General features: G+C 49.1%; 1 protein-coding gene across 5 annotated transcripts in view; it reads left to right on the plus strand.

The window, feature by feature from the left end:
- Nucleotides 1-27,609, plus strand: part of RPH3AL (rabphilin 3A like (without C2 domains)) — a 158,134-nt gene that overhangs the window by 34,050 nt on the left and 96,475 nt on the right. For 3 of the 5 annotated variants that reach the window (XM_081220048.1, XM_081220046.1, XM_081220049.1), the window contains exon 1: nucleotides 8,190-8,275. The exons of the other annotated variants lie outside the window; for them this stretch is intronic. The gene's annotated coding sequence lies outside the window, so the exon portion shown is untranslated. Of the gene's footprint in view, nucleotides 1-8,189; nucleotides 8,276-27,609 lie in introns of those variants that run through there. 5 annotated transcript variants of the gene reach the window in all.

Below are 27,609 nucleotides of genomic sequence, written 5' to 3' on the forward strand. Positions count from 1 at the left end.
GGGGGGAATGGGGAGTGACTGCTAATGGGTGCAGCGTTTCTTTTTGGGGAGATGAAAATGTTCTGGAATGAGGGAGTGGTGATGGCTGCATAACTGTGAATATACTAAAACCACTGAATTGTACATTTTAATAGGGTGAATTTTATAGTACCTAAATTAAATCTCAAAATAGTGTTAATTAAAAAAAAAAATCAAAGCGGGTAACTAGGCAAAGGAGGTTGGGAGGAGTAGAGTTAGGGGAGGCATTCCCCGGGGAGGAGTATCGGGGTGTCTGCAGGCCCCAAGGGGAAAGAGTGTGGTGTGTTACCAGAGGCCCCAGGTGGGCTGGGCTGGGCTGGGCTGGGCTGGGCTGGGCTGGGATGACTTTGGTTTTATCATTAGAGCAGTAGAAAGTCACCGGAGGATTTCTGTAGGTGGCTCCGTTGCAGGGCTGGCATTTTGAAGAGCTCATTGTGACTTTTTTTTTCAAATAAATTTATTTATTTTATTTATTTATTTTTGGCTGAGCTGGGTCTTTGTTGCTGCACACGGGCTTTCTCTCGTTGCGGTGAGCGGGGGCTACTCTTCATCATGGTGTGCGGGCTTCTCGTTGCAGTGGCTTCTCTTGTTGTGGAGCACAGGCTCTAGGTGCACGCGGGCTTCAGTAGTTGTGGCTCACGGGCTCTAGAGCACAGGCTCGGTAGTTGTGGCACACGGGCTTAGTTGCTCTGTGGCATGTGGGATCTTCCTGGAACAGGGATTGAACCTGTGGTCCCTGCAGTGGCAGGTGGATTCTCAACCACTGCGCCACCAGCGAAGCCCTGGTGAACAGATTGGAAAGGGCCAGGAGTGGACTTGGGGAGGCGTCTGCAGTAGCCCAGGTGAGAGAGGAACCTACCTGTCAGGGAGGTTATTGTTCAAGGTCACCCCATTAGATAGAGCCAGACCTGGGTCCCTCTGGCAACGCAACCTCTGCTCTCCACAGGCCACTGATTTGCATCCTCCCAGGTATTTCTAATCAGCCCAGAGACTGGCTGAGATCTCTGTGCTTAATGAGAGAGGGGGAGGGAAATGGACATCATATTAATCAGGCTGAGTAGGATTTGTGGCTAACTAGGGCCAGCCTCGCTGCAAACAGTAGACATTAAACTGTAGAAATGGCGATTTATTGCCAGGACACTGGAGCATGTCACAGAAGCCCAGGCCCCTGGAAGAGTTTGGATGAAGCACATGGGGCAGAGGAAAACCCGGGAGTCCTCCCTCTGCCTTGTGTCTGCTCATCCTCTCTTTCGGTTCTTCTCTCTTTTCTCTCACCGCAGACCACCTTTCTCTTCCCTGGGCGTTCCCACCTGGGGAAAATGGCCCCTCCATCAGCTCCTAAATTTGCATCTTATTATTCCAGAGAGCAGTTGAGTTAAAACTTAAGTCTCTTAGCCCATTTCCTAGATTCTCAAGGAAGGGACCTCAACATGCCAGCTTGGGCTGAGTGCACCCCTGGAAGAGTCAGCTGGGCCTGAGGAGGCTGGTCCCAGTGTAAACTTGAGGCTTCTGGAGCCCACGCCTGAAGGCAGCTGGGCAGCTGGTAAGACCAGGGAGAAGAAGGGGCGTCCAATGGGATGCAAGCGACCTTGTGTCAAGGGTCCCTCCCCCGCCACTTCGGAGAACTCACTGCCTAAGATGGGTCTGTCCCTAGGGATAAACCACACGAGACCTTATTTTATCACTTGAACTGGCTTATAAACAGCCCTCTGACTATCCATCGCCCCTCCCCTTTGGGCCTCCACTTTCAGCCCTTAACTGGGCAGGGAACATTCCAGAATTTAGAATTAGTCTTACTACCTTTGTGAATTCTATCCATTCTCCCAGAAAAGCAAGGTCTAGCTCATGCCCTGCTGAAAAACTTGTTGAAAACGACCCCAGTTACTGTCATTGTCTCATTTTCACCTGCTGTTTGAAACTCAGTGGCGCTGAATCGGATGCCTGGAAGCCCTGGTGGTTGCGGAATAAATGGGCCTCTGATTGGGGACAGGAGGGGACAGGAGGTGTCTGTGAGGTCCAGTGGGAAGCATGTGTGAGGGTCAGCCGCCAGTCACGTCCCCAGCCCCACCGTTTCCAGCCTCAGCTCATTAGTTTCAGCAGGCCTGCCGGTAAGGCGTGCTGTGCCGCCCGCCCTTTGTGCAGGGAATGCTGTGGAAGGGAGACCGCTGGGGGCGGGGAGACACTGGGAGCCCCAGGCCCTTCACCACGGGACAGCCATTTCCAGTGCTAAGGAGGGGCATTGATCCTGGACGGGGCTTTTTCTCTCACTGTGAGAAGCAGGGAATTGAAGTCCTTTAGTCAGATACTGTCTCAGACATCGGTGTGGGGGGACAAGGAAGGACACTGCATGCAGATGTGAGTTCCAAAGGCCCATTTCTCTTTGAATTCCTGCAGCATTTATAGGAGGCTGAGCGGTTTGGCGTCTTCTTCTTCACAGCCGTGTGCTGGTTGCCTGGAATGTTGTTTCCAATACTAATAATGATGCTGGTGGCATGCACGCAGCTGGTGCCTTACCTCTGATTAGCAGTCACAAACCTCTGCGTTTAACTTCTGTTATAACCTAGTGAAGGAAGTAGGGCAGATTGTTTTATATGCATTTAATAGCTGATAAACCCTCAGGTTGCCTGGGCATGGGATGGAGCGGGTGTGTGAGTAATTGTTTACCCTGCACAGCCACACAGCTGGTCAGAGCTGGGACTAAAAGCCTGCCTTCTGATTTCGGATCCCGGACTCTGTTCACAACAGAGTGCACGATCTTCGGAATTCTCTCAGGCACAGTCTGTAGCTTATTCTTCCTGGTTTTCCTGTCTGTCATCCATCCGTCCCTCCATTTATGCCTCCGTCTTGTTCTGTAAAGGAATTGAGATGCTAACAAGAACATATATTTCTCTATATATCTTGACTGTATAAGAAATTAGAGAAATGTGTATTTATAACAAAAAGGTATAAAGTAGATACTTAATGCCAGAGCTATGTATAGATATTTTTTAGATATGCTTGTATATGTGTGTGTATGTAATTAAATAGAAACCCATAAAAATAAGCTCAGGAAAAACATAGATTAACTGGAAGGTCACAACCAGGGAGAGAGTTAAGACATATATTCAGGCCATAGAGCTATGCCCAGTTTACTATGGTTGAACCACAGATTTAGCTCTGAGCTAATGAGTGATCAAAGCAGGAAAAAAAAATGTATTATTTGCACGGTTCATGGGGTCCATAAGAAGTCAGAGACTAGTGCTGAGTGCTTTTCCAGGCAATTAGATCTGAAGGGAATTTCTTGCCTGGGTGGTCATCCACGAGACCCTGAGGGGCAAGGGAAATACGTGGCACATGTGCCACTGCTCTCTGTTCCTCCTCCCATGCTAGACATCACTAATCAATCACGGTCCTTTCCCACTGAGGCCAGAGAGAGCCTTGCAGTCCTTCAGGCATGGTGTTCCAGGCGGCTATTACCAACGATGTGGAGTCGGCATACAGGACAAAACCACTTGCTTGCTATTCCAGCTCTGGGGGTGATGGTGGTATTGGGAGTCATGAGAGAATTCTGAGTGGAGAGCCACAGGAAGCCATGGCAAGCACCTCTGCAGGGGTGACATGAGTGGACACCATGTCCTGTTGTCCATAGGAGGTGTGTTTGCTGTAAACCGCCTCTAGGTGCCAGTTGGAGGGACCCATCAGGGTGATGATGGGTCGTAGGTGTGTCTGGAGGGACACAGGGGACATACTAGGAATTTCTGACTCATTACAGTCATTTACTTGTTCCACAGATATTTAGAAAACACCTATTATGTGCCTAGAAAGAATGCCTGACCCACTGTGCTCACCCGCCTCATCCCAGTTTAACATCACTTTTTCAGAGATGCCTTCCTGACTCTTCTCTGCATCACAGCTCACAAATCATGCCCCCTTGCACCTTTCTCTCATGGCCTGTATCACAGCACATATGGATATATTTATTTACGTTTGTTTGTTTAGTGTTTCCCCCACTGAGATGTGAGTTTCAAGGTGGCAGGGACAGTGTCTGTCTTGTTCATCATGGTATCCCCAGCCCTAGCACAGGGTCCAGCACATGGTAGGTGCTCAATACATATTTGTGGAATGAATGAATGAAAGAATAAAGAGAGTGCAGAGGTAAAGCAGTTGCAGACTGCCCAGTAGAAGATAGAACATAAATATAAGGTGTCAAATGCTCAGTGCTACAGGGAGGGGACAGGCAAGGAGCTAAGGGACTTCAGGGGAGGAGAGGTTGCTACCAGAGGGAAGGGGAAAGCAAGGCAGGCTCCATGGTGTAGCAGGACCCTTTGCTGGGTCTGGAAGGATGAGGTGGAGGGGGGGACATCTGGGGCCCTGGGGGTAGCAGGAGCCGAGGCAGAGAGGTGGATCTGGAGGAGAGAAGAGCCAGAATGACTTTGGGGTGCTTTTAGGGCAGTGGCAGGGAGCACACCAGGAAAGGTGAGTCTGGGCCAGCTGCTGGAGCTTTGCCCACAGGCTTGATTTGGGCAGCAGATTTGTGAGTGGAGCAGGGATGGGGTGGGAGGGGCCCCAGGCAGGCAGGGGCAGGCTGGCGGGAGAGCTGGGGAAATCACGGAGGCCCCAGTTTGGCCTGGGGGTGGTGGAGGCAGTGCCTGGGCTCCCTGGACTTTGTTTACTTCCTTCCTCTCCTGTGCCTGTTGACCCTTGGCGACCACGCTCTGCAGGTTCTGGTCCCAGGACTTAGCCCCAGCCATGCTCTGCCCTCCCCCGCCCCCAGCCTGGCCCAGCTCTCTAGGGGGCTCTGTGTAGCTGATTTACCCAATAGCACTGTGGCCAACATATTTCTGATTTTAAACAGAATGTGCGTTGATCACATGTAGCATATTATCTTTTTTTTTAATTAATTAATTTTTGGCTGCGTTGGGTCTTTGTTGCTGCACGCGGGCTTTCTCTCGTTGTGGCGAGCGGGGGCTACTCTTCGTTGTGGTGAGTGGGCTTCTCACTGCGGTGGCTTCTCTTGTTTCGGAGCACGGGCTATAGGCGCTCGGGCTTCAGTAGTTGTGGCTCGCAGGCTCTAGAGTGCAGGCTCAGTAGTTGTGGCGCACGGGCTTAGTTGCTCTGCGGCATGTGGGATCTTCCCGGACCAGGGATCAAACCCGTGTCCTCTGCATTGGCAGGTGGATTCTTAACCACTGTGCCACCAGGGAAGTCCTAGCATGTTATCTTGAACACAGTCTTGGATCCTCCAGATAGAGCTTCGTTTTCCTAATTTCCTTCCTCTTGAACTCTTTAAGGTGTGTTTTCTGTCGCTTACCTAGGGAACTTTTATTTCCTATTTATATTAATTATTAAATTACTCCATTTCACGTATGGGTCATTCAGTTTATTCCTTTTGGCCTCCTTCTTGCACATCTTATGTGTGGGTTTGTTAAGCAGTTTGGCGCCTGCTTTCACTGTTCAAGCCCACCCGGTGAGGTTTTGACTGGAGAGTGAGGAGATGCAGTGGCAATGGGACCTTGTTGCTTGTGGTTCCTGGATCCCAGGATGACGCAGGGTGGAGAGATGCTACTGGATGCACACGCTCCTCACGTGTCAGTGTGAAGGTTCTCGAGCCAGCACGCGAGGCCTCCTTTCCACGTTCGTTCTGGTTGCATTAGCCCAGAAGACCGGCCAACCTGGGGTGGCCAGAGGTGGACAATGGAGCCTGAACTTGGAACCTGGGAGATGAGCCAAGGGTCTGGGATGACCCGGGGCAGCTTCATGTGTCCCTGGAGGTGTGAACAAGTGCGTCCACTTCCTGCAGTGGTCTGGGTGGATGCTGAGACAGAGGAGGCTGCCACATCATCTAGGGACCGGGGAAGAAGCCCCCAGTGGAGGGGCTCCCTGTGGACCACGTGACTGCTGCAGAGAAACCAGAGTAAGCCTCGGAATGAGCCCTGGGTGCTTCAGAGGAAAGCAGCTGCCGCCCTGACATCCCTGAGCCGGGCAGCTGCTGGCACAGGCTCCAAAGGGGTAGTTGGCATGGGAGCAGGAAGCTTACTTCCAGGGCTCCTGTCATTTCTGTTAAGACATCAGGCTCACTCAGGTTAGTACATGTGGTGCATTCTTACCCCTTCCCGCTCCTGCATAGGTGACATACCCAGGACACTTGATTGCAAATGACAAAGACCCAACTCAACTAGTTTAAGCAAAAAGGGGACTCTGTGGACCTGGCAAGTTGGGAACCAAAAGAGCGGTTCAGGCATGGCTGGATCCAGCAGTCGATTATCTCCATCTCTCAGCTCTGCTTGGCTTTATTCTCAGGCTGTTTGCAAGTGGCAGCAAGATGGCCATTGGCCAGCTCAGGCCAACATTGCTCTCATAGCTTGCTGTCACAGAGAAAGAGGGTACTTCTCAGTAACTCTGGTGAGAGCCCAGGGAAGCTGGACCTCGGTCGGTCACTGTGCCCAGGGGGTGGGGATATTCTAATCAGCCGGCCCCAGTCACATTCACCCTGAGGAAGAGGAAGGAAGGGCCTGTTCCTCCCACCCAGAAGAACTGGGCAGGGTTTCCTTGGCCCTGAGGGGGCGTCGTTCTCAAAGAGAGGGATGCTGGGCAGACAGAATGTACGTCCATTGTGAAAGGCCAGCAGAGGCCCCGGCCGTCTGGAGGCAGGTTTCAGGGCGCCAGCTGCATAGCAGGGCAGCAGCCCACCCGCTGTTCTCTGTTGAGTGAGCATGTACCCCCGGGTATCTTCACATCCTCAGGTCTGGACCATCCTGGACCTTCAAACAGAGTCGGCCTTTCTGTGCAGCAAGCTGCTGGGAGCACATGGAAACCAACCCCTCTCCACCGTGTGTGTCCCAGAGGCCACCTCCCGTCACGGACACCACTTTTCACTTCTCTTCGGCCTTTGGTCCCTGGATCCACAAATCTGCCTCTAATGTCTGCATTTGGCCCCCGTCGCTATGGAGTCTCTTATCTGGACGTTTGACTCAGCTCAAGGCTTGGCCTGATTGTGCCTGTGGTCCTGCCAGGAGAAGGGCAGAGTGGCCAGGCTGGACCTGTCGCTTCTCCTAAAGTCAGAGCCCCCACTCAGGATGAAGGACCAGTGGGTTCCCGGCACACATGGGTATGTGGCGACTGCTTTCCACAGACTCAGAGAGACTCACACACACCACATTCTCCTACGTGATACAACCGGGATCACACACTAGCACTTCTCAACATTTTTAGCTACTGAAGCTTTTCTTCAAAGGCTGTCTTCCCTGAAAATCCAGTAGAGGAAGCTGACAGGAGCAGCGTTGCCCTGGGCTAGGTTGGAATACATCCCGTTTATCCGCCTCCCTCTCATTCCACATCAGCAGCCCCAGTGAGGTACATGGCACCCCGCTAAGGCTCCTTGGAGCCCAGTTGGAGAACCTCTTCGTGATTACGTCCATCCATCCCTCTTTGTAGCACCTGATTTTGTCCCCCATGAGGGATAGTTGGTAGATGTGGTGTTTTTCTTCTCACCACCACATTCTTTTCTGTCATTAGCTTGTTGGCACTATGAAAAGGACAAGAAGGGGACCCTTGTCACCTTCCTTCTCCCTGCAGGCAGGTGTCAGGCTGTCCCTCCATGACCCTTGTCCTCCTCGAGCTGCATGTGGGAGGCCACTCCATTTGCGGCATTCGTCACATTGTCTGGGCCTCGGTAAACCTTCTTCCTGGGGAGCTACACCCAGATGGATGCCTCGCCCCCAGCAGTTGAAGTTTCAGGAAGTCATGAGATGCTGACACCCCACGTATGACCACTGCCTGGAATGAATGGTTTTGATACCTTTCCATAAAATGTGCCCTTTTTAGAAACAACAACAAAAAATAAAATGATAACCAAAAAATAAATAAATAAATAGATAAAATAACAACAACAAAATCCTTGAAACTTGTAAAAGTGGCAAGACTTTAAAAAAAGAAAAAAAACTAAAAAGAATGCAAACCTTCCCAAGGGAGGCCTCCCGCTAATAGAAAGTGTCCCTCATCTGTTCAGTTTTAGAAGATGTCATTAGGGGGACTTGCTCACCCACGACTGGCTGTGGGCGGGCTTCAGCTGGGCTTCCGTCCACCCTCCACCGAGGAGAATCCAGGCCTTGGTTTGGCTCCAGCTGGGCCTTCCCGCAGCTGCGGCTTATTGACTTAAGTCCCAGTGATTCATCTTCATCAGGGTCGCCCCTGACAACGCCGTGGTGGGCGGGAGCGGGACCTTCTCTGCCTGGGGTGTCAGCAGGGCCAGGCCCAGGCCAGGCCCCCTCGGTTCCTGGTAGGTGTTTTGGGGTCTTTGGCAACGAGGTGACGGGAAGATTTTGTATTTTCCGGAGCCAGGAGTTTTCCCAGAACTTTGCTAACACTCGGGAAGGGTGTGTCTGTGCTGGGAGAATGTCGTTAATGGTAGACTTGCTTTTTCCGGGTTACCCCAGGGCCTGCTGCTTCCCAGGAAGAGGTGGCAGGGGTAGGAGAATGGGGGGAGCCCCCCAGCACCTCCCTGACAGTTGCCACACTCGCTGTACCATCCTCTGAGAGACCCCAGTGGACAGGGATGGGTTTAGGGGTGGCTGGAGGAGGGGATGTGTATTTTGGCAAGTTGAGAGGCGGATCGGCCCAGGGCCGGGTGGAGAAAGGGGCCATGTTACTATAACTGAGCAAATGGAACTTTTGTTAAATATTTTTATTGCACGTCACGCTGTGTGTAGGCACTGGAAGAGGGGCTACAGCCCTCCAAGTGCTGTTGTTTGGGGTCAACTAGGATAAGACTGTGACAAGTCCTCAGATAACTGTGGGACAGGACCAGAAAAACCAAGGGCCAGAAGGAGGCAAAAATAAAGAAATGCCAAGGCGGCGTTTCTTAGAGTGTGAGAGGATTTTTAAGTATATTATACAGTAATATTAAGTGTATTCTACAAACGAGCACTTAAAACATTTTAATGACTATGTATTTTCATGTGCATTAGAACATAACTTTTTAAAGTTCCCTTCTATTTATAGCAAATGATACGGTTTTCTATTTATGGTGGAGATATAAAGTTTCCTTTGAAAATAAATTTCAGTAAAAGAGTGTGTTGGTTTAAAGGAAAATACTAAGTAAAGAGTAGTATGGATGGCAGTTGGCATGGGAACGCCTGAGGTTTGGGAAGAGCGTGCTGGAGAAATTCAGAGGCTTGGAAAGGAAAGGGCTCCTGGAAGAGTCTGGGGTGGGGGAGGGGCAGGATCCAGCTAGGTGGAGGCGGGAGAGGGTGCATCAGAACTGGCGAGTGTGCAAATGCGTGTGTGCAAATCTCGGTAAAATCCATTTTAGTTGCGACGTATGAGTTGTGTCGGGACAGGAGGGTGGGTTTGGACTGTATCGTGGAGGGTCTCGAATCCCAGGATACAGACTCCAAACTTAATTCAGGGAGAAGTGGGAGCCATTGAAGGTGCTTGAGGCGGGGAGTGCTTCATGACTATCTGAAGAGACTCGTTTATTTGTAGTGGGTACCAGGACTGGAGGCAGGAGGTCCAGGCAGGGGCCTAAGGAAGGAGAGCGTAAGCGGCCAAACTGGAGCCATGGCTGAGGGCCAGCGGCTCAGCCCCTGGCCTGTCTCTGGCTGGCTCTGGCTGGCTGCCTAGAGACGTTGGAGAGAGGCAGGTCTGGGGCAAAGGAGCCAGCTCTGGGTCTCTCTGCAGGGAAGCAGTGGGTGCCGGGCAGGCGTGCGGCTCAGAGGTTGTGCATAGAGTCCTGTAAGGGAGGTGCCTGCCTCTCCCGGCTGGGCCCCGTGGCCTGTTCCTGGGGTCTCCTGGCTGAGTGTGCAATGTTCTGGGGGAAGCGGGTGGGGTTGGCTGAAGGAAGCTCCTCTCTGGGTCAGAGCGCTGATTCCTGCCCTACAGTTAGCCCCAGGCAGCCTGGCTGGCAGCCCTGGGCCAAGATTTCATTCATCAGCTGGACCCGCGGTCAACTGGGTTACAGACTGTTGTTGTTTGTTTAATTCTCCCATTTTTTTTCCTTCTAGTGCAGAGAATTTCCCCAGGAGTTCAGAGACAGGCTTGGTTTAAAAAACAGGGTTGCTTTTGTTTTTCTTCCCTTTGAAGGCCTACTGTGTGCCAGGCACTGTGTTTGGAACTTTCACTGTGTTCACTCTGGACAAAACCTGCATTGTCCAGAGAACGAAGCAAGGTGTGGGGAAATAGGACTTGTCCCAAATTATACATTTGGTTCACTGCAGCGCCTGATTCCAAACTCACACACTTGTGTCGTTGTAGGAATGAGACTCTGGGCCAGATATGCCACCTGGGAGAAAGATTCACTGTCTGTGCCCCCCTGTCTGGCGTGGGGCTGCTCCATGCAGTGTGCTGGGCTGTGTCTGTAAAATAGGGGTGCTGGCACCCACCAGTGTTGCTGCAGGCATTGCATGAGTTATGATATAGCTAAGGTGCTGTGTAAGCGTTAGCTGCTCTTAACCGCTGTGAGACAAAAAACTAGAGTTGCAATCCTGAACATCAGTTTTCCTGGGAGACATTTTTGGGAGGATATCACTTAGGGTGGGGGAGAAGCATTGTTTTGATTTTAAAATAATTAATACATACGGCTTAGAATGGGAAAATTTGACCTTGGAGACATTGTGCCTTTGGCCTAACTGTTTCTGGCCACACTCCCCGTCCCGGGATGTCAGGGGATGTGCGTGTAGAGAGAAGGGGAAATCTGTGTTCTCTTTCCTCTGTTGTTAGCCTTACTTAGGTGAAAGCTTGAGAATAAAAGTGCACCTTGTTGTTTCCCCTGACTCCAAGGAGGCCCCAGGTCTGTGATCTCACCTGCCCTAAATTAGTGCCCGAAAGCTGGTTCCTAATTGCCTATGACCTTAACTAGCCATTCTCTGAGTTAGTTTCCAGCTCTAACATTCAGACAGGCTTCTTCCTTTCCAGCAGTTCTACCAGGATGTCTCTCTTCCTGGAATGCCTGCCTAATGCCTGCCAAGGCCTTACTTTTTCCTTTCAGCTCTCTGCCAGACCCTCCTCCACTTGGAAGCCCTCTGGGATTGCCACAGAGAGAAATCCTAACTGAGACTGCTCTTTGCTCCCTCTGTTCTTTGTGCAGTCCCAGCATCTATTAGAGCCATTGTCTGATTCATTCAGAATTCATCTCGCTCATGCATAGTCCACACTGGGTAGTCACAGCCAACAAAACAGAGGTGGCCCCTCTCCAGAGCTTAACAAGTAAACAAAGAAGTAAATACACACGTTCAAATTGTGATACATGCAATGAAGACCTATCCACCTTCAGCACTAGGCTGTGTCCCCCACCCATGAGGGCCACGTGGTATGGATAGACAAGACGTTTGTAGACTAAAGACCCGAACAACATGCACTTTCCTTGTTTGCAGATGGGATGAGATCAAATTGTTAATCAACACAAAAACAATTTGAAAGGTGTTACACGTTATATAAATCTAACTGTAATAATATTAATATCTCAAGATTCTTTCCCACTGATGAAGATGAGGACAATATTTTTTTTCTCTGTAGAAGAAAGTTAAATTTTTTTCCATTGTATTGGTAGCATTTGACTTTAAAAAAAGTTTTACGTTTACAGACAAAAAATTGAAATGTACAGAGTTCCCATGTACCCCCTACTTACCCCAATTTCTCATTATTAACATCTTGCATTGATGTGGTACATTTGTTACAGGCGATGAGCTAATAGTGATACATTATTATTAAATAAAGTCCATAGATTTCAGTAAGGGTTCACTAGTGGCGTTGTACATTCTATGGGTTTTGACAAATGTATAATGACATGTATCCACCATGACAGCACCATACATAATAATAGTTTCACTGCCCTAAAAATCCCCTGCGCCCCACCTATTCATCCTCCCCTCTCTCCCCCGAACCTCTGATCTTTTTACTGCCGCCATAATTTTGTCTTTTTTAGAATGTCATACAGTATGTAGCCTTTTGGATTGGCTTCTTTCATTTAGCAATATGCATTTAAGGTTCTTCCATGTCTTTTCATGGTTTGGTAGCTCATTTTCATTTTTGTATTTATTAAATTTCTTTTTTCTTTTTGGTGGCTGATTTTTATTGCTGGATTTTATTCCATTGTCTGGATATACCACAGTTTATTTATCCAATCATCTACTGAAGGACATCTTGGTTGCTTCCAAGTTTTGGCAATAATGAATAAAACTGGTATAAATATTAGAGTGGCATGTTGTGTGTGTGTGTGTGTGTGTGTGTGTGTGTGTGTGTGTGTAGGTTTTCAGTTCTCTGGGTAAACACCAAGGAATGTAATTGCTGGATCATATGGTAAGAGCATGTTTAGCTTTGTAAGATACTGCCTTCCAAAGTAGCTGGACCATTTTGCAATGAATTAGAGTTCCTATTGCTCCGCATCGTTGTCAGCATTTGGTGGTGTTAGTGTTCTGGATTTTGGCCATTTAATAGGTTTGTAGTGGTATTTCATTGCTATCTTAATTTGCAGTTCCTTAATGACATATGACATTGAGCATCTTTATGCTTATTTGCCATCTGTATATCTTCTTTGGTGAGGTCTCTGTTCAGGTCTCTTGCCCATTTTTAACTGGGTTGTTTGTTTTCTTATTTTTTGAAAAATAGTGTTTTCCTTATTTAGAATCTTATTCATTGTCTCTTAGCTGAAAGGATAAGGAAAGATTGTGTGGGTAAGTGGGGGTGATTGGCATGGGATAAGGCCCCCAAACACACATAGTTCTGTTTAGTGCCAAGAAGTTGGGATACCCTTGAAATTAAGAGCTTGAGCTTGGAGTTCAAATCCTGGGCGTTGTCACCTACTAACTCAATTCCTATGGCTTTGGGTACATCATTCACCTCTCTGAGCCTCAGTTTGCTCCCCTGTAAAATGGAGTTGTTAAAACCTACTGTGAAAAATGAAGGTGATTCTATAAAGCACTTGGCACCAAGCCTGACAAATAGTAAATGCTCAGTAAATGGTGGGTCTTCTCATAGATAATTAGCAGACATGCTTTTTGCTTCTCCTATGTGACATTTTGGGTTTCCCTTGTGTCCTAGTCTTTGAGACCCCAGAACCCACTAGAATTCCATTTGTGCTTACAATGAACAGTTGGGGTGTGTGTGCATGTGGGGAGCCTGCCATGTCCCAGCAGGTACCCACTTCTCAGCCTCAGCCCTTCCCCAGCCTCCTCTTACTTCCCTGTCAGGAGCCCCAGATGTGTTCCACTCATGTCTTCTTGGTCGCTCCTTCTATCACCATGTCCCCTGGGCTCCCGTTTCTCCAAGGCTGGCTATAAGTGTAGGCACCCCAGCTACTACCCATTTTGACTTCTCTGAGGATGAACCGTAGGCCCAGTAGAGATCCTGCTGGTGGCAGTGAGGAAAAGGCAGAGAGGCAGGAAAATGACCAGGTTGGTGGGGTCCTCCCAGCAGTGGCTCTAGACTTGCTGGCTCCTGTCTCCTTTAGAGATGGGCCTTGGGGTTGATTTCTGAGGTGGCCTCACCAATATGTCCCCCACCCCTCTCCGGAAAGCCACGTGGCCTTTCCCCTCATGCTGGCTTCTCTTCCCAGTCGACATGCATTCTGCTCACCAGGCATCTGCCTTGCCCAGAAATGACCTTGTCTGGGCATTTCCTACAGTACTGAATGGAAGGCCCGGAAACCATCCACATTCCCTGCAGGCTGCTGGGAGACAGGACCGTGCCTTCTAAGGTTCTTTGCAGAGCAGTCAGGCAAGTGACAGGACTGGCCACAGGCAGAGGGTGAACTCTGCAAAGCCACTGCTCCCTCCCATCAGGGAAACAGCAGTTCAGTGGTTATGAACATAGTGGAGAGTAATAATAGAATATTATTATAATATGTTATTCTGTTATGAACTGACCTCCTTGGTCACTGAGAGAGTAAAATGAATTAATACGTCAGATGCTTAGAACAGAACTCACACACATTCAATGTTAAATAAGGCTGTCGGGTGGTATTGCCGTCATCTGCTCGGACCCTGTCCCCAGGGCACCGCCGCTCCCCTTACCCGTCTCACAGCTCCTACATGCTTCAGTTCCCTCAGGTGAGCTTAGGGCAGGGGTCCCCAACCTCCAGGATCTAATGCCTGATGATCTGAGGTGGAGCTGATGTAATAATAATAGAAATAAAGTGCACAATAAATATAATGTGCTTGAATCATCCCGAAACCATCACCCCACCCCCGGTCCATGGAAAAATTGTCTTCCATGAAACCGGTCCCTGGTGCCAAAAAGGTTGGGGACCACTGGCTTAGGGGATTGAAGGGACATTTTGGAATGTCCTTAACTCAAAGGAATGACCTGTTTGTTCAGTTTAGTAAAATGCTGTCATTGATGCTCCCTACCTGTGCTCTTCTGGGTACTGGGAGTTCCAGGCTAATAATACTGATGGTGGTGATGATGATGATAACAGTGATGATGGTTATGGTGGTGATGGTGATGATAACAGTGATGATGGTGATGGTGATGGTGGTGGTGATGGTGATGATAACAGTGATGATGGTGGTGGTGGTGGTGGTGGTGATGATGATGATAACAGTGATGATGGTGATGGTGGTGGTGATGATGATGATGATGATGATGATGATGATTATTGCAGCCCTGCACCGAGAGTGCACGGTGTTACAGGTCCTGTGCTAGGTGGGTTACCTGTACCATTTAAATCAGGGTTTTTCTAACTTGGCACTTTGACATTTTCAGCTGGATAATATTACGTTGTTGGGGGCTGTGCTGTGCATTGTAGGATGTTTAGCAGCATCCTGGCCTCTACCCACTGGGTTGTAGCCAGTGGCACCCCTGCCCCCGAGATGTCTCCAGACACTGCCACATGTCTCATGGGGGAATAAAATCACCCTGATTCCGAGCCATTGATCTAATTTATTCTTCCCAACAGGCCAGGAGGCTGCTACTCATTTTACAGGTGAGGCAACCAAGGCTTAGGGAAATGAAGGAAGCTGCCCAAGATCACTGAGCTAATAATTCACACAGGGCGAGAATGTAGATCCCAGATACCTGCCCCAAAGAACAGACTCAGAAGGAACCACCGCCCTTTATTTTTTGGCAGAAGAAGAGAATTCATCAGCCATTGGCAGGGCCACCTAGGGTATGTGACCAGGTTGGCACCTGTTTGGTCAGCCTGGGCATCCATTGCCAAATTCATTCAGAGCTAACAAAACCTGTGGCTGCTACCCATTTTCTGACTTGGTTTGAACCCAAGGAGCTGAATGTATTTATGTGGAGCCTGTGTCTACAGGCCTCCAGCCTTGGCCATGACAGGGACATCCCACTGCTTCTCCTTCCTTCAGACACAGCCCTGTCGCCTGCAGATACCTGCGGGGAGAAGGAACAGGTGTGCACGTATTTTTCTGCAAATGGAGCCTCCTAGGCACATCCTCCCACTGAGGCTGTAAATCTGGGTTTACAGTTTGTGTGCCCAAAATACTCATTTGTAATTTTACTTTTTTTTAACACTGGTTTATTATGAAAAATTTAAAATATAAAGCGAAGTTGAAAGAAGTTTGCAGTGTACACCTATATGCCCACCACTTTAGATTCTACTATTAACATTTTATCACACTTCTGTTGCCCTTGTCTGGACCCCAGTTCAGTGTCATCTCTGGCTGGTGGGTCAGTGAACACACTGTAAATTCTCCATGAGGAGAACACGTTCATAACATAGACAGTGGTAATCAGACAACATGGTCTCATTAACCAGGTTAATGGGGGAGCTAAAGGGTCGTGGATGACCCTATTCACTGTTAAAGCAAAACTAGTGAAAACAAGTTAGTAAGTAGATTGGAAAGTTATTTAGTTAAAAATGTCAAGTATTTAATCCAGACCATCTGAAAGTATAGAAATACTACAAGTGCAATAATTTCAAACAATAAAAGTCATACAAATTGTCACACACAAAGAAGGCCACATGTGTGAAATTCTAGATGACGTCCTCTTTCCCTTTTGTGGAGCATCCTTTGTCTCAGAAATAAGCAAAGACCTTGGCAGATACTCTCACCCCTTCCTCCACCAACCCCTGCTCCCTCCAGCCCAGATCCCATGCGTGGAAGTGGGGGCCCTCACGGTCACCCCTTCAGTCCCCTCTCACCTTCCCCGGGTGGGCCTCAGCTACTGCTTTGGTCATGGAGGGGATGTTACCCCAGTTGGCACCGTCCTACGAGGCCACAACACATCATGTGTTGCTTGGTATATGGGATTCCAAACAACAGACACCTTGCATCAAAACTGCTGCTTTTTAATTATGAAAACTCTTTAAAGCTTTTTATTTTGGAATTATTTTAGGCTTCCATGAAAGTTACAAGAATGGTTCAGAGAGTTCCTGCATACCCCTCACCCTGCTTGCCCTGTTAACATCTCATATAAGAATATAACCGTTCTCCATTTTTCCTTATCGTTCATGACCTTCATGTTTCTGTAGAGTCCTGGTCACTTGTTTTATAGTATGTCCCTCTGTTTGGATTCGTCTGGTATTTTCTCATGATTAGATTGCAGTTAGCATTTCGGGCAAGAATACCACCCAAACGATGTTATGTCTTTCTCAGTACATTGTTTCAGGAGGGATGTGATGTCCGTACGTCTTATCACTGGTGATATTAGTCTTGATCACTTGGTTAAGGTCGTGTCTGCCAGCTTTCTCCCCTGTAAAGTTACTGTTTTTTTATTTTGTAATTAATAAATATCCAGGAGAGATACCTTGAGACTATGTAAGTGTCCTGTTTCTCCCCAGACTTTTGCTTACTAATTTTAGTGTCCATCCATGGATCTGGCCTACAACAGTTATTACTGGGGTGTTTTGTTTTGTTTTTTTTTTTTTTGCTGTACGTGGGCCTCTCACTGCCGTGGCCTCTCCTGTTGCGGAGCACAGGCTCTGGACGTGCAGACCCAGCGGCCATGGCTCACGGGCCCAGCCGCTCCGCGGCACGTGGGATCCTCCCGGTCCGGGGCACGAACCCGTGTCCCCTGCATCGGCAGGCGGACTCTCAACCACCGCGCCACCAGGGAAGCCCCTACTGGGGTGTTTTAATGCTGATTCTTCTGTCCTTTCATTCCTTCTGTACAAGACAGCCTGCAGATATATTGCAGGTTCAGTTCCAGACCACTGGAATAAAGCAAATGTCGAAATAAAGTGAGTCACAAATTTTCTGGTTTCCCAGTACATATGAAAGTTATGTTTACATGATACTGTAGTCTATTAAGTGTGCAATAGCATTTTGTCTTAAAAAAATGTACCTACCTCAATTAAAAAATACTTTGGGGGCTTCCCTGGTGGCGCAGTGGTTGAGAGTCCACCTGCCGATGCAGGGGACACAGGTTCGTGCCCCGGTCCGGGAAGATCCCACATGCCGCAGAGCGGCTGGGCCTGTGAGCCATGGCCGCTGAGCCTGCGCGTCCGGAGCAAAAATAATTTATTGCTAAAAGATGCAAACTATCATCCGAGCCTTCAGCAAGTTGTAATCTTTTTGCAGTAGTAACATCAAAGATCACTGATCACAGATCACCATAACACATATAATAATAATGAAACAGTTTGAAATATTGTGAGAATCACCAAAATGTAGCACAGAGACACATAGTGAGCAAATGCTGTTGGAAAAATGGCCCCAATAGACATGCTACATGCAGGGTTGCCACAAACCTTCAATTTGTTAAGAAACACGGTATCTGCAAAGCGCAATAAAGTGAAGCGCGACGAAATGAGGTCTGCCTGTATTTATTAATTGGTGCCCTTCTGTAAGAGAGAGTTGTCCCCTTTCCCTATTAATTTATATATTTATTCAATTATTTATGTCATAAAGACTCACAGATATTTATTTTATCTTATGGGTTATAATCCAACACTACTGTTATTTTTTTGTTGTGCAAAGTGTTCCAGCTTTAGCCTTTGAGAGCTCATTATGGAAGTTTTACTGTGAAAGTTTTCAACCCTTACAGAAAAGCTGGACAAACAGTATAAAGATATCCCTCCACCTAGATTCAGTCATTCTTAGCATTTGACCATATTTGCTTTCTCTCTCTCTTTCTCTCCCCTGCCCCTCTCCTGCAGTGTTTTCACAAATGCACCATCTGTTGTTTTTTATTATTGAGGTTAATTTGCAGTTAATCTGTCCCCAGGCCACCAGAGGGTGACAGTAAAATGTAAGTGGCCAGTTCCTTGTCCCCTGGAGACTGTGTAGCTGGTTGCCCTGTCCAGACCCCCGATTCATTCTTCACCGTGCCCCACACTTTGTTTTTTAACAGTTTTACTGAGATATAATTCATATACCACAGAGGTCACCCGTGTAAAGTATTCAACTTGGTGGGTTTTGGTATATTTGCAGATGGGAGAAGCCATCACCACAGCCAGTTTTAGAGAACATTTTCATCTCCACAAAGAGAAACCCCATATCCCTTAGCTATTACCTGTCCTCCTCCCCATTAAGCCCTAGGCAACTACTAATCTATTTTCTGTCTCTACAGATTTGCCTGTGCTAGACATTTCATATAAATGGAGTCATATGCTATGTGGTCTTTTGCAGCCAGCTTCTTTTAGTGTAATGTTTTTGAGCTTCATAGATGTTGTAGCATGAATCAGCACTTTGTTTTTTTATGGCCAAATAATATTCCATTGTTGGTTACACCACATTTTGTTTATCTGTTCACCAGTGGATGGACATTTGGGTTGTTTCTACCTTTTGGCTAGTGTGAATAGTGCTGCTATGAACATTTGTGTACAAGTTTTTGTTTGAAAACCTGTTTTCAGTTCTTTTGGGTATATAACTACGATTAGAATTGCTGGGTCATGTTGTAATTCTATATTTAAATTTTTGAGGAACTGTCAAACTGTTTTCCACAGTGGCGGCACCACTTTACGTTCACACCAGCAATGAATGAGGGTTCCCATTTCTCTACATCCTTGCTAACACATGTTATTTTCCATTCTTAAAAGTATAGCAGGGCCTCCCTGGTGGCGCAGTGGTTGAGAGTCCGCCTGCCGATGCAGGGGACGCGGGTTCGTGCCCCGGTCTGGGAGGATCCCACATGCCGCGGAGCGGCTGGGCCCGTGAGCCATGGCCGCTGGGCCTGCGCGTCCGGAGCCTGTGCTCCGCAATGGGAGAGGCCACAGCAGTGAGAGGCCCACATACCGCAAAAAGAAAAAAAAAAAAAAAAGTATAGCTGTTCTAGTGGGTGTGAACTCACTGTGGTTTGGGTTTGCATTTGGGTTTGCATTTCCTTGATGGCTAACGTGGAGCATCTTTTCATGTGCTTTTAGGCATGTGTATATCTCCTTCGGAGAAATGTCTATTCAAGTCCTTTACCCATTTTTTAATTGAGTTGTCTTTTTATTGTTGAGTTGTAGGAGTTCTTTATATTTTCTGGATACTAGCCCTTTATCAGATATGTGATTTGCAAATATTTTTTTTCCGTTCTGTGAGTTATCTTTTCACCTTCTTTTTTTCCATTTTATGAATCATTTCTATTGCACTCTACACGGCCATTTGAAACTATTCCTGTTTGGGTGCATTAAAGACAATTTAACTACAAACATACTTATACATATCTTTTGTTGCACAAGTGAACACATTTTGAGGGGTGAAAACATTTCCAAGACCAGAGTGGCAGCTTTTTTAGCATCCTTACCTTCCAGTGTTACATAGTCACATACTCAACTTTAAAGATTCACACCCGGGCTTCCCTGGTGGCGCAGTGGTTGAGAGTCCGCCTGCCGATGCAGGGGACACGGGTTCGTGCCCCGATCCCGGAAGATCCCACATGCCGCGGAGCGGCTGGGCCCGCGAGCCATGGCCGCGGAGCCTGTGTGTCCGGAGCCTGTGCTCCGCAACGGGAGAGGCCACAGCAGTGAGAGGCCCGCGTACCGCAAAAAAAAAAAAAAAAAAAAAAAAAAAAAAAAAAAAAAAAAAAAAAAGATTCACACCCATGAGAAAAAGGTGGGTTGTGCTGGCTGTATGGGCCTGGGTAGCAAAGTACCGGCAACGAAGCCACCCATTTTGTTCAAAATCTTGAAAGGCAACGTGTATTAATAGACATTTGTATTTTTCTCTCAAACACCTGAGATAGACCTGAGCTATAAAAATCAGGACAGTAATTTGAATCAGGTTTACAGAAGTAGGGAAGTTACAGGAAGTAAGAGATGGAAAGCAATAATAATTCTGTTTATGAAATTTAATAAAAGGTGTGGATGGTGAGCCTTTGTTCTTTTAATATTTTTCTATAAATATACCATGAAAATATTGAAATAGACGTATGTTCAGGAGAACATTTAGGATTAGCATTGGTTCTTTGGTGCACAAAATTTTTGAAAGTTGATGACATCCACTTTATTTTTTTTCTTTTGTTGCTTATGCTTTTGGTGTGTGAAGGGGTATCTCATTGTGGTTTGGGTTTGCATTCTCATATCTAAGAACCCACTGCCAAATCTGAGGTCGTGAAGATTTGCCCCTCTCTTCTAAGGGCTTTATAGTTTTAGCTCTTACTAGCTCTTTGATCCATTTAGAGTCCATTTTTTTAAATGGTGTGATGTAGGGGTCCAACTTCATTCTTTTGCATGTGGCTGCCCAGTTTTCATAGCACCATTTGTTGAAAAGACTCTTCTTTCTTCATTGAGTGGTCTTGACACTCTTGTTGAAAAATCAGTTGATCGGGCTTCCCTGGTGGAGCAGTGGTTGGGAGTCCGCCTGCCGATGCGGGGAACATGGGTTCGTGCTCCGGTCTGGGAAGATCCCACATGCCGCGGAGCGGCTGGGCCCGTGAGCCATGGCCGCTGAGGCTGCGCATCAGGAGCCTGTGCTCCGCAACGGGAGAGGCCACAACAGTGAGAGGCCCACGTATGGAAAAAAAAAAAAAAAAATCAGTCGATCACAGATGTATGGGTTTATTTCTGGACTCTCAATTCTACTCCGGTGCACGTGTTTTGAGTGTCATCTGGGCACGAGGTTTGTCCTGCTCTCAGGGAGTGTTTGGTCCAGAAGGTGAGGTCAGACGCTTTCATAAACCACCCAAAACTGGGAAGTGCTGGGAAGAGGTAAAAAGTGTTTGTGGAGATGCCGAGGAGGGAGTCGTTGCTTCAGGCTGGGGCACTGGGTGTGGGCTGGGGAGCAGCAGGGGGGCTGTCTGGAGGAGGCCTGAGCTTAGTCACAGGATATGATGCCAAGTGTTTCTGTTTGTCTGGAGATAAATTTGTCAAGGTGGCATAGAGCCTGTGGATGGCCGCGCACTCCCCCAAGTGAGGACATTGGGCTTGATTTGGAAGTGTCTGAGCAGAGCCGGGCCTTTGCAGGGCCCCTCTGGTGGTGGGGAAGGCTGGGTCGGGGGAGGAGGATAGCCAGGATGCAGGGGAACCACTTAGGATCGTAGGGTGACTGAGCTCTGGGTGAGCTCCTGGGTCAGGCAGTGGGAATGGTGGGGAACAAAGGGCTGTCAGAGACCTGTGGCTTCAAGCCGCTCTGCCCTGTGGGCATAGGTGGGGCTCAGCGGCGCTTGAGCACCTGCCGCCCATCTCCCGGGCCTCGCACCTCTAATCCCAGCCACTGGCTGCCTGCTCTGGGAAACCCGCGCCAGCCTGCACCCTCTGCGGTACCTCCAGCTCTGCTTCAGCCCAGGTAACTCTGAGCCTTCTCAGAACTCCTGTTAGTCCAGTTCCTGCAGGTCTCGGTTTCTGTGAATTCCTGGCACACTCCTGAGCGCTGGGAGCATGGGAGAGGCTTGGAGAATGCACCCTGGCTTATTGCTTTCATTAGGTGCCACACGCAGCAGCCAGGGCTCCTTGGGGGCAGAGAGGGTGACAGAAAGTGCCAGGAGCCAGCTGCGTGGCCTTGAGCGAGTGGCTGCACCTCTCAAGCATCAGGTCTCGAGCCTCTTCTCTGGAAGGGGATGACGGCATGCCATCCCCTCGGGATTGTGATGAGTTTCACCTGGTCAGCCTGTGGCCAGCACCTGGCAGGTAGGCAGTGCCCTGTAAGGTCGGCTGCCTTCCCTTCCCAGTTAGGCAGCTCAGGGCCAGGCTGCGCATGTGCAGCAAATTTTGATTTGCGGGCTCCTTCTAAAAGCCTCCAAAACTACCTGCAAAATGCCGGTGGTCCTGTTTGGCCTTTTCTCCATTCACCTTCTCTGTACCAAGCCACATTCTGGGGGTGGTCCCCTCTCTCACTCTCAGATGGCCCTCTGCCTGGCTTGAGTCTTTGGCAGTCCTCACCGTGGTCGTTCGTGATGGGCACCCCCAGTTCTTTGGGGTCTTAGCCTCTGCCAGAGGAACAGGGCATGTGCAGAGAAGTTGACAGCTGGCACCTGGGCAGCACGTACTTAACCTTGGAGCTGGAACAGGGAACCGTCTGTTTGTGTTTCCATGAACGAGAGAGGACAGCTGGCCACAGATAGCAGCGAGGTCAGCAGGGGTTGCCTTGCCTCCTGGCTTTAGGCAAACAGCCAGGGCCAGGGTCCCCGCCCCGGCTCTGGGGAAGTAGGCGGAAGAAGTGGGCTGAAGGACCTGGCAGAGCCTGAGAAGAGCCACCTAGAGCTGGTATCCTGGCAGGGCTGTCAGAGGCCGCTGCTCCTGGGGCCTGAGCACACGGAGGACTACCCTGTCGTCACACCTGAGGCTTGGGTGAGAAGGGGTGGGCCTCTTTTCCTTCCAGAGGCTTCTCCGCTTCATGGAGAGGTTTCTCTTGGGCTCCTCCAATAAGCAGCTCTCAGGTGTGAGCTGAGATCAGATTTCCTTTGCAAAAACTCTGTTTGCTTGGGACTTTCCACACAAATTGCTAAGATAGAAACAGGCTATATTTCTGCATGAAAAGACAAAGAGCCTTCACACCCCTCAGTGTGCACCCCAAGCCAGGTGCCTGGCAGCCCCTGGGATGGGCGACTCGGGCATTTTCTGAGCAGAGTCCCCCGAGCCACGGACACCTGCTTACCCTGAAGGCTTGATTTTATTCTGGTAACCTTTGAGCTGAGTTTCAATTCTATCTCCTGTTCTTTATTTTTTGTGCCATCGACTTCTTTTTTTTTTTTAGTATTTATTTATTTATCTTTGGCTGCATTGGGTCTTCGTTGCTGCACTCGGGCTTTCTCTAGTTGCAGCGAGCTGGGGCTACTCTTCGTTGCGGTGTGTGGGCTTCTCATCGCGGTGGCTTCTCTTGTTGCGGAGCACGGGGCTCTAGGCGCGCAGGCTTCAGTAGTTGTGGCACGTGGGCTCAGTAGTTGTGGAGCATGGGCTTTGTTGCTCCACGGCATGTGGGATCTTCCTGGACCAGGGCTCAAACCCGTGTTCCCTGAATTGGCAGGCGGATTCTTAAACATTGCACCACCAGGGAAGCCCGCCATAGACTTCTTTTTTGACAGTCTGGTGAATGCTATGGAATGTTTCTCAAAATAATGGCTCTAAATGCACAAACAGTATTACAGAGGATGCCAATTATATTGACTTATCATTATCAGAATTTTTTTTAAAAAACAAGCGTTTGATACAGTAACCCATGTACTTTTTTTTTTTAATTTATTTAATTTATTTATTTATGTTGGCTGCACCAGGTCTTAGTTGTGGCATGCAGGATCTTTTAGTGGCAACATGCAGGCTCATAGTTGCGGCATTGCAGACTTCTGAGTTGTGGCATGCAGACTCTTAGTTGCAGCATGCATGTGGGATCTAGTTCCCTGACCAGGGATTGAACCCAGGCCCCCTGATTGGGAGCATGTAGTCTTACCCACTGGACCACCGGGGAAGTCCCTGTGCTGCTTTTTTGAATCATTAAGTAAACAGCCTTGCAGTAGGTCTGATAACTATTGTAATTTTAAAGTAGTGGTGAGCATAAACAATATTTCGAGGTATCTGCAGCTCAGTATTGTGGTATGAAAATATCTGTGATTCTACCAATGACTAAGACACAGGTACTTTTAGAATGACTGTGGTGTGTTGCCTATATTCATAATGAAAGGGAATAGGTAATTTCAGTTATAGGTTAATGAAAAGGAAGATACAGTTTGTTCCCATCCAAGTTCACGGCTCGCTTGTTAAGAACTCCCAAGACAAGCAATGACCAAAGGAGATTGTTTTCCTGAATCCACTTTTTGCATCAACCATGACAACTCCCTGTTTTAGATGTAAACCCCTCTCCTGGTCCTGAGGACCCCAGGAACTCCAGGGGGCGTTTCAGACCAGCTTAAACATCTATGCATACATAAAGGGCCCACCATGTCTGCTGTCCCCACCCCCAAAGTAGGGCTCTGGGTTCTCTTTTCCCCATGTATTATGGGTTGAATTGTGTCCCTCAAGGGGACATGTTGAAGTCCTAATGCCCGGAACCTCAGAATGTGACCTTATTTGGAAATAGGGGCATTGCCGATGTAATTAGTTAAGATGAGGTCATATCGGAATCTCCTTTGGTCTTAATCCAACATGATAGAAACACAGGGAGACGGCCACGTGGAGACACAGAGGGAAGAATGCCATGTGAAGATGAAGACAGAGACTGGCGCAAAACAGCCATGAGCCAAGGAACACCCAGCATTGCCAGCAAACAGCAGAAGCTAAGGGAGATGCTTCTCTAGACAGATTCTTCTCTGGATCCTGCAGGGAGAGCTTGGCCTTGCCCACATCTCGGTTTGGGACTTCCAGGCTCTAGGACTGTTGTAAGCCTCCCAGCTCGTGGTACCTGGTTACAGCGGCTGTCGGAGACTAATACCACGTGGTCCAACGGGGACTGGAGCACTGCTTTGGGCCCGGCAGCCAGCCTACGAGACTTCCCTCCTTCCCGTGTGTTCAAGGGTGAATCCTGCCTGAGGAGTCTGGTTGCCCTGGAGTTGGCCGCCATCAACTCTGTGGTTGTCTTCATCTGGGACCTCCACCTGCTCTGTTTCAGGCCTTTTAGAAATGACAGAAGTGAGCTGTGCCTCTGGGGACACGTAGGCAGAGCCTGTGGCTGTTAAAATTGGAGGGCTGGCACCTGAAGTGAGAGGGGTAAGAAGTGGGATGCTCTGCATCTCATTTCGGTTGGAGGCTGCAAGTACTGTTTCAGCCTGGAAGTGAGAAAACAGTTTCAGCGAGACAAAGAGACGGGCAGGGATTTGGGTCCACTGGAGTGGGCATTTGGGGTGAGGATTTACTTCCCCAGGGAGAAGACCCCTGCAGCGGTATGTGGGGCTCCTACCTGTGCCCCTTGTGAGGGCTTCTAGGGGGTACAGGGAGCTGCCCCGGCTCGCCCTGCAGTCAGCTGAGATGTGGCACGTGCCTGGTGCAGAGTCAACACTCAGAGCTTGTTTGTTGAGTGAATGAATGAGGACAACGAAGACAAAAGCAGTGCCACTTGTCTTTCTGAGGCCAGCGGCCCACTCGGCCCTGTGCCTCAGCGGGGATGTGCCCTGGGGCGTCTAGGATGGACTGCTTTTTGCAGGGCACAGACAGGAAAGGCTGCAGGAATCTGAGCTAGGGCTGATGGGTCTTAGAGAGCCCCACCCGAGACGAGGAACCTGAGTGGGCCGTGAGGACAGGTAGGGTGCCCTCACTTGTCTGACTCTTCCTAAGTCATCCTTAGAAAAACGCTCCAGGAGTAAATTCACCTGTAATCCCACACCCTACTCTCTGACACACGAACTCTGCATTTTCCCTGTGGGCCCATGACTGTTATATTGTGCTGTCAGTGTGTCTATGATGTGGTCTACACGTCTTGCACTTACTCTTGCTGTAAACCCTTTTCCAGGTCATTTGTCATTTTTAACATGGACTGTGACTTTGTGCCGGACAGGCTACTGTTGACCATTCAAGAGTTAGAGCCCTTTGGGGATTTCCAACTTTTTTTAAAAAAATATTTATTTATTTATTTGGCTGTGTTGGGTCTTAGTTGCCACACGCAGGATCTTTAGTTGTGGCATGCAGGCCCTTTTAGTTGCGACATGCGTGCGGGATCTTAATTCCCTGAGCAGGGATCGAACCCAGGCCCCCTGCATTGGGAGTGTGGAGTCTTACCCACTGGACCACCAGGGAAGTCCCTTCCCACAGTTTTAGTTGGTATCAACTACTTTGCAGAGTGGGCCTGAGGCAGGATAGGTGAGACCTGCTCAGTGCAGGGGCCTGCGTGTGTCTGGGAGGAAGGGTAGGGGGCGGGGGTAGGTCACAGTGCCCAGCCTTTAATTCTAGGCTAGGGATGCTGGGCTTTATTCCATGGGCTGTGGTAAACTGTCGGAGGTCAGTATTCATTCTGTAAAGGTGGACCTGCGTCCTGTGTCCTGAGAGCTGCATTCTTCATGGAGTTAACAGAAGTAAAGACCCACCCGCTCCAGGACATAGAGTGGAGTGAAATGCTGAGCGGAGACAAAGGGGGTCAATTCCGAGTTGGGGTTCGGTGGGGAGGAGAATCCCCAGATGGTTGGTGCTGGGCCTCTGCAGGTAGACAGTGTACAGGGAAGGCGGGTCACGGGAGAACTTCCAGAAACAAAGCTGAGCAGCCAGGACACATCCAGGCTCCCAGTGACGAGAGTGTGGACCTTGTGGAGGGATGTGGTGGCAGGTGAGACTGGAAGGATAGTTTGGGCCAGATCACGGATGGCCTTAGTGCAGCTTGGGTTTCCCTTTGGCACTGGGGAGCCATTGAAGGTTTAGAGCAAGGGAATTGCATGGTCTGACCTACACATTAAGGATGATATCTCTGGCTACAAGTGAAGGGGGTGAGGTGAGCCTCAGGAGGTCCAAAGGCCAACTGGGAGGCTTTTGCCAAAGTCTGGGCAAAGATAGGGGAAGAATCGAACGGGGAGGAGGAGAGAAGTCACCCAAGGAAGCAAATCTGGCACGGTGCCCACTGATAGGGTGACTCCTAGGGACGTTTGTCCGGCAGTAGCTTCCCCGGGGCTCCTGTCTCATCTCCTGAATCCTCTCCAGCCTTGCTCCGTGCATAATTAGCCCAAGAGAGGTTCCCTCGGGTTTCAGACAGGCCTTTGAGGCTTCCTGTCTGAATTTTTCATCCTCCGAGTGCAGTGTGACAGGTGGAGGAAACATTGATGTCTCTGCTCACCGTATCTTGCTGCTATTATCATGTTTCCCGAATCATAGTAACAGAGCAGATGTCAGGGCCTGTTGCTAAGGGTTCCCTGGAATATTAATACCCTGGGTGTAGAACTGCAGGCTCTTAGACGGTGTCTTTGAGGCCTCGGGAAGCACGGGCTGGGTGGCCAGTATGCTTTTATATTCGTCCCTGCTTTTTCTCCCTCCTTTAGACCCTCATTTCCTCCCCCTGACTACCCCACCCCCGCCGCCACCCCTGCCCAGGCACAGTTGTTGTCCGAATGGCAAACCCAGCAGCAGCAGTGAATGGGCAGCCACCCTCCCCTCCCACACCCGGGGCAGACATGACTAAAGGATCACAGTGTTCTTTCCAGAGCTGATGCCGGCTCCAGATCCTTTCCTGCGTGACTCTCCAGGCATCGGCTCAGATTTGGCACTGGGATAACACCCCTTTTCCAGCCCTGTACAGGCCACCGGAGATGGCTCCCGGGCCCTCCCCCAGCTCCCTCTCCTTCGAGCTTTTCCTCTGGCACGTGGGTGGGGAGAAGAATGGGTTTTACTTGCTTCTTGTGCCTCCTGTTTTGCCTCCCTCATCTGGCCTTTTGGCTTTTCCACTG

The sequence above is a fragment of the Mesoplodon bidens genome, assembly GCF_964165515.1.
Source record: "Mesoplodon bidens genome assembly, chromosome: 19".
Lineage (NCBI taxonomy): Eukaryota > Metazoa > Chordata > Mammalia > Artiodactyla > Ziphiidae > Mesoplodon > Mesoplodon bidens.